Source organism: Poecilia formosa, unplaced genomic scaffold, assembly GCF_000485575.1.
Source record: "Poecilia formosa unplaced genomic scaffold, Poecilia_formosa-5.1.2 Scaffold604, whole genome shotgun sequence".
Lineage (NCBI taxonomy): Eukaryota > Metazoa > Chordata > Actinopteri > Cyprinodontiformes > Poeciliidae > Poecilia > Poecilia formosa.
This window is the reverse complement of record NW_006800543.1, coordinates 166,080-180,488: the sequence shown is the minus strand read 5'-3', so window position 1 is coordinate 180,488 and position 14,409 is coordinate 166,080. Positions and strand designations below refer to the sequence as shown.

The following is a 14,409-nucleotide window of genomic DNA, read 5'->3' as shown; positions in this document are numbered from 1 at the left end:
CTGATGCTGGGGAAAGAGAACCGGTGGCTGATGCTGGGGAAGGAGAACCGGTGGCTGATGCTGGGGAAGGAGAACCGGTGGCTGATGCTGGGGAGGGAGAACCGGTGGCTGATGCTGGGGAAGGAGAACCGGTGGCTGATGCTGGGGAAGGAGAACCGGTGGCTGATGCTGGGGAAGGAGAACCGGTGGCTGATGCTGGGGACGGAGCTCAAGAAATTAACCCTGGAGAGGGAGTTTCAACAGGCGACCAAAAACAGTCCATTGTTTCAGAACGTGACATTGAGGATGTTTTTACTTCTCCTGAAGGGAGAAAAGAGAGTCCAATGACTACACAAGAAGGATTACAAGAAGAAATGGATGTTGATGACTTAGTTCATAGTGGAGGGAATCTGATCAGGGATGATGAAAGTGTTTTTAAAGTACCAAACACTAAAAGGAAATCCAGAGAAGCTAAAGGGGTAAAACCTAAAAAAACTCAGTTGAAAGAAAAGAGTGGGGAGGAAAGTGATTCAGAGGCTTTATCTGATTCTGATAGTGAATCTGATTCCTCTATTCCTGATGGACAGAGTACTAATGCTTACAGTCTAGAGCAGGTTAGAAGGTTTTTGGAAGTAACAAATGGAAAATGGGATGTGGTCATAGAGGATTTTTTTCCAAATAGAAAATTGTTTGTTGACTCAGCTAAATGGTTAATGAAACAGAGGACTTCTGATTGGTTAAGGGACACTGAAGTTTACAGACTTCGAAAACTGGTGCAAAAAGTCAGAGCTCAAACTTTGTGAGTTTCATAAAAGTTAGTATTTTTTTTTTTCTTTGAATCTTTTTTTGTGTGAATATGAGTAGATTTAAAATATCATCTTTAAACCTTAATGGTGCAAGGGATGTGAAAAAAAGGGCTCTGTATTTTGAACTTTTAAAATCTAAATGCATTGATATAGGTTTTGCTCAAGAAACTCAGCGATGTTGATAATGAGGCTGATTGGAAGAAAGAATGGGATGGAAATCTTGTTCTGAGTTATAAAACTTCACTAAGTGCTGGAGTAGCTATTCTTTTTTCAAGGAACTTTCTTCCAGTGTCTATTGAGACTGAAGACGTTGTAACTGGAAGACTGTTAAAAGTTACTGTTAAGTATGAAAATATAAAGTTTATTTTACTGAATGTATATGCTCCTGTGAATCCAAGTGAACGTTGTGTGTTTTTAGAAAAGTTAGCAGACACACTGTTACATTGTGTGTCAACAGTTTATTTAATTTTAGGAGGTGATTTTAATTGTACAATAGATGATCTAGATAGGAATCATTTGGAGCCACACATACAGTCGAGGAGAGAATTGAAACGTATTATTGAAACATATGATTTAGCTGACGTGTGGCGGTATAAAAATGGAAAGATAAGGCAATATTCCTGGGCTCACTGTAAAGAGAATTATATTACTTTGGCTAGATTAGATGGGTTCTATTGTTTTGGGCACCATTTGCAAATATTTAAATCATGCACTTTATGTCCAGTGGGCTTTTCTGATCATTGTATGATTATAGGGAATGTGTTTATTAATAATTTAAGACCTAAAAGTGCATTTTGGCATTTCAAAACTGTTTTATTAAATGATGGTTGTTTTAAAAAAGGATTTTCTTTTTTTTGGAAGCAGTAGAGACTCATGAAATGTCAGTTTACGTCTGTACAGCAGTGGTGGGATATCAGTAAAATTGAAATTCAGCAGTTTTATAATCAATACACTTACAATGTTACAAGAGAATTGGTAAGATCTATTGAGGAATTAGAGACTGAAATTGTGGATCTTCAGAGTTTTTGTGAGTCCACAGGAAATCGAGGCCATTTTCAGGCTCTCAAAAGGAAAAAAATCTGCTTTGGCTGATCTGCTTGGGCTCAGAGCGCAGGGAGCTCTGGTACGTTTACGTTTTCAAAATATCTCTGAAATCGATGCTCCCTCAAAATTCTTCTTCAGTTTGGAGAAGAGAAATGGACAAAATCGTCTCATTCATTGTATTCGTTCTGAAGATGGAAAAGAGTTGACAGATCCCACTGAACTGCGGAAAAGAGCTGTGGACTTTTTTTCAATGTTATATGCCAGTGAGTTTAGAGAAGACTCTGTGATGACAGAAGAGTTTCTCAGTGACTTGGCAAAGGTGTCAGACCAAGACAATGTCATTTTGGAGCATGCTCTGACGTTGGAAGAACTGCAGGAGGCGCTGCTGAGCACGGAGAATGGCAAAGCTCCAGGAATAGACGGTTTGCCTGTGGAGTTTTATAAATCGTGTTGGCCTGTGCTGGCTGAAGATCTGTTGGAAGTCCTCAATAACATCGTGGCAAGGGGAATGTTACCCCTTAGCTGTCGCAGAGCTGTGCTCACTCTTCTCCCTACGAAGGGTGATCTGTATGAAATGAGGAACTGGAGGCCTATCAGTCTGTTGTGTACTGATTACAAGATCTTCTCAAAAGTGCTGGCATCCAGACTGAGAAAAGTGATTGATTAAGTTATACATGTCGATCAGTCCTACTGCATCCCTGGCAGATCAATCAGAGATAATATAACATTATTTCGAGATTATTTGGATGTCTCTAATTTGTTGGGTTTAAACTTTGGTCTGATTTCTATTGACCAAGAAAAGGCATTTGATCAAGTGGAGCACCAATATTTATGGAACTGTTTGAGAGCTTTTGGTTTCTCCTCTAGTTTCATTGCCATGATTAAAACCCTCTATTGTGACATAGAAAGTGCATTGAAAGTCAATGGTGGTTTAAGTGCACCTTTTAATGTAAAGCGAGGTATTCGCCAAGGTTGTGCAATGTCAGGAATGTTGTATTCATTGAGTGTTGAACCTTAATGTCAAATCAGGAAAAGGTTGCAGGGGGTGAAGTTGAATGAAGTTTCTTTACCCCTTCAACTTTATGGATATGCGGACGATATTTTTGTGGCAATCACAGAAGAGTCAGATGTTTTTACCTTGACTGAAATTATTGAGTATTTTGCCAAAATTTCTTCATCCAAAGTTAATTGGAGCAAGAGTAAAGCTTTGCTAGTTGGTAAGTGGACAAAACAAGAACCTAAATTACCTGGTCAATTAAAGTGGTTGAAAAATGGTTTTAAATATTTAGGTGTTTACTTGGGGGATCAAATAGAGGTAATGAAAAATTGGGAAGATTTTATTGAACTGATGGAGGGCAGGTTAAAGAAATGGTACTGGCTTTTGCCACGATTGTCTTTCAGGGGCCGTACACTAATTATTAATAATCTGGCTGCTTCAACTTTGTGGCATCGCTCATCTGTTGTGGAACCCCCACCAGGTTTTTTGGTAAACCTACAGACTATCATTTTAAATTTCTTTTGGGACAGATGACATTGGGTCCCTCAGAGTGTTTTGTTTTTACCAAAGGAGGAAGGAAGGCAAGGTCTGGTTCATTTAGAAAGTAGGATGCAGCCTTCAGATTACAGTTCCTGCAGAGGTTTTTGTAAGGTGATCAAAATGTTTTGTGGAAACAAGTTACAGAATGTTTTTTTTTTTCAAAAGTTGGCAATTTAGGTTTTGGCAAAACTTTGTTTATTGTTGATATTTCAAAATATAGTGTAAAGTGTTTGTCATCTGTTAGTGTGTTAAAATCTTGGACCCTCATGGAAATGAAGAGAGTTGGAGCATCCACATCTTTAAACTGGTTATTATTGGAACCTGTCCTCAAGGGATCTCGTTTGGGTTCAGCTTGGGACAACATGGCTATGGTTTCTGAACTGTTGATGAAAAAAGGGGTGGTCACATTGAAACATCTGCTCGAACTTGTTGGAACTGAAATGGATGATGTTGAATTGAACTGAATTGGCATTTAGAGATTTTTGATTTAACCTCAAGCTTCTTTTGTGCAATTTTAGATGTAGACTAAAAGATCCAAATACATAAGTAAAGTAATTCTTTAAAAAAACAAAAACAAAATGAAGATATTATTGTCTAAAATACGATAGCTGCTTTCCTTTAGTGAATCTGAACCAGGAGAAGCTAAAACTGACACTTAAAGAAGTTTGGGGAGAAAATGTACAAAAAATAAGTTATTTTGTACAATTCTGTTCTTTTTACAGCTCTGGATGTTGTTTTATTAACAAATGACTTTTTTGAATCTGAATACTCCAGAAAATAATTTATCAGTTATTAAAACAACCTATTAATCCGATTAATAGTTTTAGCTCTTTGCAGAACTACACAAATTTACTAAAAATCTAACAGAGACCCTATTTAGACAGTTTAAAAAACTTAATTTGGGGTTAATTTCACTATAATTATTCATGTTTCACCGTTTTTCCTTCATTGTTTCTCATCCTGTATTTTGGCTGCTGATTATTAAAACCCTGAAATGATCTTTTGTATTTTTCACCAGAAAAATGTGAGGAGCAGCAGAAGAATCGTTGCAGAATCGAGTTTTTTCTGGTCTTGGGATGTAAAAGCTCCATGTTTACTCCCGTTGCCGTTGGCGACGCTCACCAGTCCACCGAACGGTGTCGAGGCTCGGAGAAACAAATGGGCCCGACTCGACGCTGGAGCTGATGAGGAGGAGGAGGCGAGACGAGCGATTAAGAGCGGGACGGAAGATTAGAGAAATAATAACAGAAAAGGCAGAAATAAATCAGAGCAGCGAAATGTTAATGGGTGCAGAGCGGCAGGACGGGATAGGTTAAGTGGACAGCGTCAATTAGAGCAGGTTATGAGGGCAGCAAAATAAAAAATATCATCTGAGCTGGCTGCTCAGAGGCGGATCTAGAAACTTACAGAAAATTCCATTACAAACTTTTTATTTTATCATTTACTCTGGGAAGAGAACAAAGACAGGTCCCAGGTAGAAACAACCTCTGGTCATTGTTTCTCAAATCTCTAGAGTATCTGCACTTCATTTCTACTTTTGTCAGTCTGATTACGTTATTTCTAAATATTAAATGAGCGACGATTGAGCAGAGACTCGCTACATTTCACTAATTTATTTTTTAATTAATATAATTTAAGCAAACGGAGCAGAAAACTCCCATTTAAAGCCGTCGATTCGAAGGAAACCTGCTTCACTTTCACAGAGCCATTCCGGGTTCGACTGAGCTCAGACTCTGGTTCCGTCCCAAACTCAGACTTTTGGTGTAACCGTGAAACATGTCCCCTACAAACACCGACTGCTGTGAGTCACTGAGTATAGAGGAAATCTGGATGACGTCTCTTCGCTTTCTGATTGGCTGAATGTCACATTCAACAGGTTCATTGGTTCTCATTGGTCCTTGGCGGACATGTTGGATGTTTCAGATCCAACTCATCTAAAGCGCTGGATCCAATGGACCGGATCGCTCTGAACGCGGCAGGAAAACCTGCAAGGTCATCGTACAGTCTCCTGATGGTCCTTAAGGAAGGGGAAACCGGGTGAAAATTGGAAACTCTGCGTAAGAGGGACGACGCTTTAACAACGAGACGTAAACAGAGAAGAAGAGCAGAAGCTGTGGAGCGGATCGGACGAGACGGATCTGGAGTCTGGACGCAGATCTGAGGGAGAAATCAATGACAAACATACGGGCCAATCATCTCTGCATGTCAGTGTTAGGAGGCCTCAGCTGTCCATCATGCGCACACACACACACACACACTAAAACACAACCCCATCTGATTACTGTCCACTTCCTGCAGCTCATCCATCATCCTCAGCTGTCAGTCTGATGTCAAGAGCCTTTTGGCATCAGAATGACACACACGCGCACACAGACACAAAAACACACCCAGATGTGCATCATGGAGGAGGGGCCCCAGCCCAGCTGGTCCGGATCAGAAACGCTACACAGCATCAGAACCGACGGTTCCTCTGGTTCTGCTGCAGCTTAGCGTTAGCTTCCTGCTAACGTTTCATGTGTTTAGCAGGTTACCATTATTTTAAAATAATAACAGGTAAAGTCATAAAATTAGTTGGAAACAACATTTTGACTGTAAATCTGTTCAGGAAGTGAAGACTGACCCACACCAGAATGTACAGAACCGGTTCTGATCTAACAGAACCGGGCCCAATCCAGGCTTAATCTGCTCAAAGTTTACCACACTGAAACGGACTGTAAGCATCAGAAGGTGATAAAGTGAGACACAAAACTCCCATTTCTTCCTCGTCTTCATGTTTCCGATTCACCAACTAATCAGAGAATTCAGCAGAAATCAGCAACTCCAGCCACCGACCCGATCCAAACGCTTTGACCTGGTGAAAGCTGTGTGTTCTCCCAGCAAGGTGAGTCTGTGGTGGTCACTGACACACACACACACACACGCACACACACACACACACGCGCGCAACAACATGCTCTAATTTACTGTTGTCGTATCTCTGCACAGCCGCCCAACGTACAGTACTTCTACAACAGTCCCAGGAGTAATTCATCACTGTGTGTGTGTGCGTGTGTGTGAGAGACGGTGTTAAATTACTACTATGGCACATTGAGCCCTGGCCATTACTCCAGCAGGTGACACCCATTAAAAGAGGTGGCGACTCTGACACAGAGACCAGCGACGGCGAGGGAAGCAGGAAAACCTGAGCGGTCCTGGTGAAGGCGTGAGGAGGAGGAGGATGAGGAGGAGGGAGAACGGAGCGGGAAGAAAACATGGAGTGACAGAAACACCATGTGAAGAAAAAACAGTAACTAGTTTGGATCCAAACGTCTGACCTGGCAGCAAGCGCTTGAAAAGAGCAACAGCGTCTGAAACTGTTACATCTAAACTAGAAAACATAAACCAGCAGCAGGAACCGGTCCAGATCTGGAGCCTTTAATGACCCACACAGGTGTGTCCAGGTGTGTTCAGTCAGGTCAGTATCAGTACAAATGACAAAAACAGCAAAAACAACGAAGCAGACACTCTGTCTGCACTGATGAAGATCAAAGCTGTGACCATCACCCGACTTGAGATGACGATATATTTGCGATGTCCTTTGCAGCCTTCATTTAGAGCAGGGGTCTCCCAGTCCAGTTCTCAGGGGCTACATGCGTCTCTGCTCCAAAATGTCTGAACTCCCTCAGCAGCGTTCATCCAGCTCTGCAGACGGCCGGTAAACAGCGGTTTATCTGATCCAGGTGTTTCAGCAGAGATGATGCTAAAAGCTGCAGGATGGCAGCCCCTGAGAACTGGACTGGGAAACCCCTGGTTTACACTGTAGGTTCAGTTTGTAAAGTTACACAGTTAAAAATTAGCAGCATTAATTTGTGTTATTTAGCCTTTCATAAGGGAAAAATTAGCTCAGTTATCTCAGAGCTAACTATTCTGTTAGTAAATATTTAGCTTGCTAACTAAATATTGAGATTGAAGCTAAATATTTAGTTAGCACACCAAATACTTAATTTATATTAAAGTTCTCAAAACCCAGCTTTTATTTTGATAGTCCACTTCTGCTTATCAGAAAGTGAATTAGCATGTTAGCTAAATAGTTTGCTAGCTCAGAGCTAACTTTATTGTTTGTAAAGTACATAATATAATATACATATAATGGAATTAATAAATATGTCTGAAAAATTAAACCCAATTTTTTTCTATGAGCATCTCATAGTTAATGTTATTTTACAATTTATGAAAGAGCCAGTTTATAAATCCAAATAATAAAAAGAAAAGAATAAAAGAGATTCAGAACAGGAGCATCTTCAGATTGGAGAGAGAAATCTGATCTGAAGAATCACTGCAACAAAAAGCTGTGAGGTGTTAGAAATGAATAACGCAGCAGCGATTATCTCTGCAACACCGTTAAACATCAATACGTCGTTAAGCTTTGAGCAGGTTGAGGCGCCAACAGCTCCGGTTAAATTCTCCGTTTCTGTAATCCGAAACGAAGATCATCAGAACATTAGCATCAAGCTAACCAGAGCAGCATTAGCTTCGGCTAAACACACTGATAGGATGAAATGCTCATGGCTACAAAACATAAAACTAATGTCATTAGCACATGAGCGACACATTAACCAGAGCAGATTTAGCATTGTGCTAACCATGAGCAACATTAGCATTATGCTAACTATGAGCAGAAAAAGTAAAGAGCAGAAAACAGGTTAGCAATATGGAAGCTAACGCTAACGCACACTGAAGAATCAAAGCTGGAGCTTAATTCAAGATGGAGGATTTGGTTGATGCAAAACTTTCTGCATTTTCTGCAGCAGCTGAGAGTCTGAGACCCAAAGTCAATAATTCAGCCAAAGTTAGCTTCCCTTCTGCATCGCTAGCAGCAGAGCAGAAATAATTCAGATTACATTGAGGCACACACTGTTGAGGAAAACTGGCTTCTGTAATGCAGCTTTCAAAAGATCATTTTCAGGTGTGTTGAGATGGAAACGATGTTTTCAGAGCAGCGCAGGATAATCGATAGGATCCAACTCCAAGCTTCTGAAAACTAAAAATCTGAAAGATGAAGCCAGGCTGATCATCTGGTGATGATGATGATGATAAATCTGCTCAGCTGGCCGCGATGAAGCTGGAATATCTGGTTTCACCTCTGGATTATAAATCAGGGTGTCAATCTGGATTAAAGCGTTCACACTGACAGACGGAGAAACAGAGGCAGGGCTGCAGGACGGACGGCGTCCTCCACCTGCAGCCCCCACCCACAGCATCACAATGCGTGGAAACACTGCAGCACAGCGCCACCCGGTGGACACAACCATGCAGTGCAGCTGCAGCTTCATCCATCATCAGAAACCAGCAGGAGACAACATGGAGGACGAACCGTCAGAAAAAAACATAAAACAAACTGCTGCTTTTAATGGAACCACCTGATCCAGAGCCAATCAGAGCAACACGGTGGTGGCTGCATCATGCTGTGGGGAGTCAGAGGTCAACTTCCAGCAGACAAACAGCAGAAGCATGCAGCCAGAGAGATGGATCAGAGAGCAGGTGTTCAAAGTGGGGGCCGCGGGCCACTGGGGGGCCCCCAGAGGGCGCTAGAGGGGCATCAGGGAGCTGGAGGAAATATTAGGAAAAAAATTCATCTATCATAATGTTTTATCACAAAATTTGATTTTTTTTAAAAAATAGTTACTATGAAAAATAATTTATTGAAATGTTATTTGACATGCTAAAGCTAGAGGGCGCTATGAGGGTCTCAGAAAGCTGGAGGGAAAAATAGAACAAAAGCAAAAGTAAAAAACATTAATCTGTCATAACTTTTTACTTTTAAATGTAATACTGAGATAAAACAATTTATTGAAATATTATTTGCTGTGCTAATGCTAGCCTAGCATGTGCGAAACAGAAAAGTTTCTGAGAAGGAAAAGACTACGAATCATCCAGCAGCCCTGCTGACGAGGAAACTGCTGCAAAACTAAAAACTATTAAAAATTAAATAATATTTTTAGTTTATGAGGATAAACTCATAATGGCATTTTATTCTCATCCCTGTTCCTGGTAAATGTTTGAAGCGGAGCTCAGCGCTGCCCCTGCTGGAGGATGTGGGAGGCTCTCTGGGGTTCAGAGGGTAAGAGGATACATTTTCCTAAATGAGACAAATAATTACAGAATACTGAACAAAGTCAGAAAAAACTGTAAAAGTATGTTTCTTTACATATTTAGTAGCATCATTTAGAAGCTGTTGCCCGCTTAGACCGTAGTAGATTCATAGGTTTGTATGGCCTAGTCAAAGTCCAGACCCGAGTGTAACTGAGAATCAGTGATGTTTTCCATTAAAACTCTAGATAACGGAAAATCGGGTGAATTTGTCTGAAAGCCGCTATGTACAGACGCAGGTTTCCAGATTGTTGTGCTGCCACCCCTTCACGTCAGCGGCGGCCATTAATCACGGCGACATTTATCAGCAGCACCGACCGCCGGCGGCTAACGCTAACTCCTACCCAGGGAGGGAAACGGGAAGTAAAGAAATTTGTTATTTTCTAACAAAATAAATGAGCAACAAGAGTGAAACTTCTCCAGATGTTTTAAAACACACACACACACACACACACACACACACACACACACGCTGTGTCTGTTTCCACTCCTCCACATCTCCTCCAGTATTTCCCCTGAAGTGATCGAAGTTTTAATCGTTTTTTTTTTTACAAAGATATGAAAAACGTTCTCATTTAATTTCCTTTTGACTAAATTAAAATGTAAAACTCCCGTCATCAGAGGTCGTTTTAATAAACGAGAGAAACTTTGAGCTTTTTGGAGCAATAATAAACTGTTCCTGAGGAACGATGACCTCTGACCCACAGGGAGCCTCCCACATCCTCCAGCAGGGGCAGCGCTGAGCTCCGCTTCAAACGTTTATCAGGAACAGGGATTAGAATAAAATACCAATTACCCGCATGATTGGTGTAAATAATTAATAAAGATAAACCAGCCTGGGTTTATGTGGAAATAATTCACAAAGTTCAGCTTCAACCTCATCAGGATTTTATTTTAATTAGGGGCATCAGAGTCAGAGGGCCAATGGCGCACAGTAAACCAGAAATGGAAAGGTTTTGACAAGAAAAACAGCCAAGGACTTGAGAATAAAACTGGAAACCATCCTGCAACCAACAAGCAGAAAGACATGGGATGTTTTAGATCCGTGTTTTCAAAGTGAGGGCCCGGGCCCCCAGAGAGCCACTAGAGGGCCCCCAGATAGCCACTAGAGGGCCAGTAAAGGGCCCCCAGAGAGCCACNCTAGAGGGCCAGTAAAGGGCCCCCAGAGAGCCACTAGAGGGCCCCCAGAGAGCCACTAGAGGGCCAGTAAAGGGCCCCCAGAGAGCCACTAGAAGGCCCCCAGAGGGCCAGTAAAGGGCCCCCAGAGAGCCACTAGAGGGCCCCCAGTTACCCTAAAATGTAACCTTTTGTATCATTATTCAAAAATATTTTATTGAAATGTTACTCGCCATGCTAAAGCTAACCTAGCAAACACAAAGACGGAAAAGACCAATGGAACCGTCCATCAGGCGCACGAGAAAACCCTAAAAACTCCTGACCAACTAGAATCAGACAACATGAGGCGAAATTATGCTGAGTGGATGAAATAACAACTGAGAAGAGGATAAAAGTGAGCAACACATTCTAAAAGTTTGAGTTTCTTTACATATTTAGTAGCATCATCTGTGTGGTTGCAAAGGAGGTCTGACAAGAATATTCACCTAAAGGAAATGTCAACTAAAGCTTATAATTCCAAAATTATGGAGAAAATGATTTCACTTATCAGTATAAACCTTAAGAAGAAGCAACAAAGGAGGAACAGCCAACCGTATGGAAATACCATTCGGCATATAATGAATCATTACGGTAAGAAGAGTTAGAAATAAAAGCTGCTGCAGGGATAACAGGTAAAAACATGGAGGAGTTTCCACAGAAAGGTGTCTCCTCTGTCATATCCAGCCTGGCCGCAGCAGCAGGTTAGCTTAGCTCATTAGCCATTAGCGGTTTTGCTAACGGAGGACGGATGAATGGGACGCCTGTGCTACGCCTGACAGGAACAGGAAGCTTCTGACAGGTGGAGGTAAGCTTTAGGGCTGATTGGCGGTTTGGTGGACAACCACAGGGGGGTGCTCAGTGTGTGTGTGTGTGTGTGTGTGTGTGGACTCAGGGGGATAATCCTGAGTCGGACCACTCGCTGCGCGGCGCGTGGACGGACGAGGCGCCGAGCCAAGTCACACAGACGGACCGCCGGGTCCAACCGGTATTCCAGACTTCCCTTCTCCCGTCTGGACTGTCACACACATGATTAACTGTGTGTGTGTGTGTGTGTGTGTGTGTCTGTTTGTGTCCATCTCCCTCTCCAGGACCATCAATCTGCATCAGGTGGATGTGGAACAGCTTAGAGCTGACGGATTCATCTCCCAGTGCAGCGCTGAGTCGTCAGAGAGTCTCCAGAAACGCTTCAATGAGAACAAACGTCCTGCAGAATCAATCAGGTTCTACCTGGAGACAGAAAGGGCTCAACACTGCACAGCGCCCCCTGCAGGGCACAGCCCTCAGGAAGCAGCGCTGCAGGGAGGGAAATGCATCAGTATGCACGCAGAAACCGCAGAAACTGAAAAAATGCAGAAATCGGTTCTCTGTGTTAAAGGTTCAGTCTCGTGTTTTCCATTTTATAGTATAATTCAGTTATTAGGTATGACTTTAAAAAAGTTTGACTTCCTGATTTAACGTCCTGAAATTGATCCTGTCTCTTTAAAAACTCCTGCTATTCCTGAAGCTCCGCCTCCAGGAAGTCGTCCCAACATGGCTCCTCTGTTAACCCTTTAATGTTTTTACCAGCGTTGCTCTGAGAAGCAGCTCCTATAACGAGCTCAGCAGCTGTTTGCTAATTGCTGCTGGCTAGTCTGAAGGAGCTGAGAGGGGGAGGAGCTTCGCCTCAAAGGTGGGGCTAGGCCCACCCAGGCGTTTAGCAGCTGAATGGTTACCATGGAGATTGAAGGACTTCTCAAACATGAATGAATCGGAGCAACACTGCAGGTTTGCGTTTGATGAGGGAAAAACTTTATAACACGATGGAAACATGATACTGAACTTTTCCTGACCTTGTTATCTAGTTGTCATAATGTTAACAATTAGTAACAAAGCACTAAATCTCTTTTTCTTTTATATATCAGGCAAATATTTAAGATTAAGCGCGTTATGTCAATAGCTTAGCTGCTAAAAGCAATGCTAGTCGTTGCGTTTTGCCGGATACTGCATGACGCCGGGCTGCAACCCTCCACAAACACACGGCGGCTTGTTCCTCCCCTGAAGTGGTTAACAAACGTTAACTTCACAGTTTTAGAGCAGATTTAGTTCGATAGATGAGTGAAAAACTTTTAATATCTAAAAATTTAGATTAATAAAAGATAAAAAAAAAAATAAAATCCCATTTAAATTAGAAACTGAAGCCTGCAGTTTACAGAGGAGCCAAAGAAGCTGCTTTTATTTTATCAATTAAAAGTGTTCCCTGATGCCGGAGCTGATTTATGACGTGAAGTCATCGAGTTTTCGGCGCAGCTGGCAGAACAGCGGAGGAATTCTCATCGACGTTTACCGTAAAATCAGGATCAGAGCCCAATGCTTCCCAACTGGAAAACAGTAAAAAATATTACTGGGCTAATCCTCATCGCTTTCATCTCCGGCTTTCTGTCATAAAACCTGAACTGTGTCAGTTACAGGCGCTGGTTGCCGTGGAGACCACAAAAAACAAGCTTTAATAACCGTCCATACAGTTAAACTGGTAGCCATATTCCCTCCATAAATCTGTTTTCCTTTGCTTTCACATGAGGAGCGCTCCGTTTCTGCAGCGCTGATGTGACGACTCACACCTAGAAGAGACATTTACATGGCGCACAGCACCGACCAGGTCCGGATGGAGCAGAACCGAACCGGCACTTCCACAGAGAGGACGACGGTTTGGATACAGAGCACATTCTTCTTCTCTCAAACTGGAAGTAAAACCGAAGCGACGTCGTCTTTGTGACTGCGGCTCTGAGTGTCGGTGATTAATGCAGCTGCATGTGAGGCTGTAACTAAATCCATTAAGACGCAGAGCCGTTGAGCAATGATGGATGGGCGTCGTTACTGCAGGGAGACGTATAGAAAATGTAAATACTTTCTGTTGTAGCGCAGATCATTAGCAGCAGACAGCGCCGCTTCATCATGTTCAGCCAAAAACACTCCTTTATACGACGACTTCATTGTTTTACACCCAACATGGCCTCCACTGTTATTATTACTATTATTATTTATTATTGCTTTGACAACAAAAACATTTAAATCCAAGTCGTTCAGATTAAAACCATAAAGCTTCAGCTTGTTTTATTGAACACTAAGAGCTTCATTATTAATGAAACGGAATGAAAAGTTTTGGTGTCCATTTGTCTGAAGTGGCCTGGACCCAGAACTCTGCAGAACCGCCTCTGGCTGCAGTCCGGATGGATGGAAAACATGGAGAACAACACAGGATTCAGGACTGGAGTTTGATTTTATATTTCTATGTTTTATGTTTAAAAATAATTAAATCTGTAGTGTTTTAAATGTTTTCATGTTTTCTACGCTCTATAAATAAAGCTGGGTTGGATTGAACTAGGTCAGCGGTCGGCAACTCCAAATGTTGAAAGAGCCATATTGGACCAAAAACACCAAAAACAAATCTGTCTGGAGCCGCAAGAAATTAAAAGCCTTAAATAAGGATTACAATGAAGGCAACACAGGCTTTAAGCGTTTATATTAGCCTATTATCAAAAGTGTACATAATTAGCATTCATGATTAAATGTTTGTTATTTTCCATCCATTATTGGATGGAATGACGCACCACGTGACTCTGTTGTACGATGGTGCTTCAAGTTTACCTTCCGTTACAATATTAATGTTTTATGTTTCGTTGCATTGATCAAATTAAATAAATCCAATAAAGAAATCAGATTTTGATGTCATCTTTATTATGAATACTGACAGGAAAAGGTCATTTTTTTCCTTTTGGAACT

At 41.8% G+C, this 14,409-nt stretch overlaps 1 protein-coding gene and 1 long non-coding RNA gene across 2 annotated transcripts in view; both read right to left on the bottom strand.

Moving 5' to 3' along the window:
• LOC107834388 (uncharacterized) overlaps nt 1-12,208 on the bottom strand; it is a 23,062-nt gene extending 10,854 nt beyond the window's left edge. The window contains exons 1-2 of the long non-coding RNA XR_001660184.1: nt 12,198-12,208; nt 5,202-5,205 (exon numbers count right to left, since the gene is read on the bottom strand). This is a non-coding gene — a long non-coding RNA (uncharacterized LOC107834388). The remainder of the gene's footprint in view (nt 1-5,201; nt 5,206-12,197) is intronic.
• Nucleotides 1-14,409, bottom strand: part of LOC103130072 (slit homolog 2 protein-like) — a 139,026-nt gene that overhangs the window by 25,635 nt on the left and 98,982 nt on the right. The window lies entirely within an intron of this gene.